Raw genomic sequence first — 2833 nt, 5'->3', positions numbered from 1 at the left:
GGACTTTTTATTGTTTATTTGCCACATTACAAGCCGATTTGCTCCATCGGTTACTAGTCCCAAGCTTGGCTTGGGGGATCTATTTGTGAGTGAGGTGAGGGAGTTTTGTGGTGTGCATATTATTTGCACAATTTAGGTGGATATGAGAAGTTGATTTTGCTCTTGATTGTTTTTTTATTTTTGATGATCTTAAAATTTAAATATCTTTGAAAAAATAAAGTGTGATGATATGAAAAAAAGAAGTTAAAAAAAATAGAAAAAAGAAAAAAAAAGAGTGAATTTCAAAAGAAAAAAAGAGCGAAAAGAGGAAAAGTTGTTATATGTTCAAATGTTCTAAGTGGAGGTTGATCAAAAGAAAAAAAAAATGAAAGTTGAGTTACAATGGAAAATAAAGTTTGTTATTCACTCAAGTTTTACATTGTTATATTTTTGTGAGTGAAATTGTAAGTGTTGGTATTATTTTGTTATGATTTGAGTTGTTTGGTGAATGTTTGGTGGAGTTAAGTATGTTGGAGTTGATTGGTCATTAATCGTTTTTGACCTTGGATTTTATTAGGATTTGGCTTCCTTAAGCATGGCTCTACTATCACATTTTCCCAAATTTATCCTACCATTTACCTTAGCCTTACATTACAAGCTTTAAAGACCTTCCGACCTTTGTGCATAGAGTTGTGTGAATGTGAAATTAGTTGTCTATCAATGCAAAGAATGACTTGACATATTCCGAGTACTATTAGGTTGAGTGCATGATTTCTTAAACACACGAGAGTGTGAGTTGGGAGGGCATTGTTCACAAAAAGGGGTTGGGATGGAGAGCGATCGAGTAAATCTTTTACTCGCCATATAAATGAGAGTTGAGTGTGTGAGCACTAGTCATGAATTCTATATGCTCTTGTGGTTTTCTCTATTTGACAATTGTTAGGGAGGATGAGTGATTGGATGGATGAGATTGGTTGATGTTGATGCATGCTTGTTGGATTTTCCTTGAGTTGGTTGCTCTTGATTTTGATTATTTGGGGTGAGGCATATTTTATGTATTCATTGATGAGCTCTTTGCTTAGAGACAAGAAAAGGTTTGGCTTAGGGGAGTTTGATATGTCTATTTTATATAGTGTTTAACCCCCGTCCCTTGGTCATAATTGATAGTGTTTTTGGCTCTTTAGAGCCACTTTTATTACTAATTGGTGTTTTCTAGTGTTTTTGTAGTTTTGGTTGAGTTTTGTAGGCTTGAAATGGCTTGATTTTGAGAATATGGACCCATAAATTTACAAGTTTTCTACTTTTATGTGATTTCAAGTCATAAACCCTTATAAATATGTAAATATGGGATGGTTTGAGAAAGAATGAGTTCAAAAGTTAAGAAATAAAGAAAATAGGCATGTAAGAACCCATTTTGGCTTGAAATGGCTTGATTTTAAGAATATGGACCTATCAACTTATAAGTTTTCTACATTTATGTAATTTCAAGTCATAAACTCTTATAAATATGTAAATATGGGATGGTTTGAGAAAGAATGAGTTCAAAAGTTAAGAAATAAAGAAAATAGGCATGTAAGAACCCATTTTGGCTTGAAATGGCTTGATTTGGAGGATATGGACCCATAAACTTATAAGTTTTCTACTTTTATGTGATTTCAAGTCATAAACTCTTATAAATATGTAAATATGGGATGTTTTGAGAAAGAATGTGCTCAAAAAATAAGAAATAAAGAAAATAGGCATGTAAGAACCCATTTTGGCTTGAAATGGCTTGATTTTGAGAATATGGACCCATAAACTTATAAGTTTTCTACTTTTATGTGATTTCAAGTCATAAACTATTATAAATATGTAAATATGGGATGGTTTAAGAAAGAATGATTTTAAAAGTTAAGAAATAAATAAAAATAGGCATGTAAGAACCCATTTTGGCTTGAAATGGCTTGATTTGGAGGATATGGAACCATAAACTTATAAGTTTTCTACTTTTATGTGATTTCAAGTCATAAACTCTTATAAATATGTAAATATGGGATGGTTTGAGAAAGAATGAGTTCAAAAGTTATGAAATAAAAAAAATAGTCATGTAAGAACCCATTTTGGCTTGTAATGGCTTGATTTTAAGAATATGGAACTATCAACTTATAAGTTTTCTTCTTTTATGTGATTTAAAGTCATAAACTCTTATAAATATGTAAATATGGGATAGTTTGAGAAAGAATGAGTTCAAAAGTTAAGAAATAAAGACAATAGGCATGTAAGAACCCATTTTGGCTTGAAATGGCTTGATTTGGAGAATACGGACCCATAAACTTATAAGTTTTCTGCTTTTATTTGATTTCAATTCATAAACTCTTATAAATAAGTAAATATGGAATGGTTTGAGAAATAATGAGTTCAAAAGTTAAGAAATAAATAAAATAGGCATGTAAGAACCCATTTTGGCTTGAAATGGCTTGATTTTGAGGATATGGACCCACCGACTTATAAGTTTTCTACTTTTATGTGATTTCAAGTCATAAACTCTTATAAATATGTAAATATGGGATGGTTTGAGAAATAATGAGTTCAAAATTTAAGAAATAAAGAAAATAGGCATTTAAGAACCCATTTTGGCTTGAAATGGCTTGATTTGGAGGATATGGAACCATAAACTTATAAGTTTTCTACTTTTATGTGATTTCAAGTCATAAACTCTTATAAATATGTAAATATGGAATGGTTTGAGAAAGAATGAGTTCAAAAGTTAAGAAATAAAGAAAATAGGCATGTAAGAACCCATTTTGGCTTGAAATGGCTTGATTTTGAGAATATGGACCCATAAACTTATAATTTTTCTACTTTTATGTGATTT

Source organism: Chenopodium album, chromosome 2 (genome assembly GCF_948465745.1).
Source record: "Chenopodium album chromosome 2, dcCheAlbu1.1, whole genome shotgun sequence".
Taxonomy (NCBI): Eukaryota; Viridiplantae; Streptophyta; class Magnoliopsida; order Caryophyllales; family Amaranthaceae; genus Chenopodium; species Chenopodium album.
Note: the sequence above shows the minus strand (reverse complement) of the source record.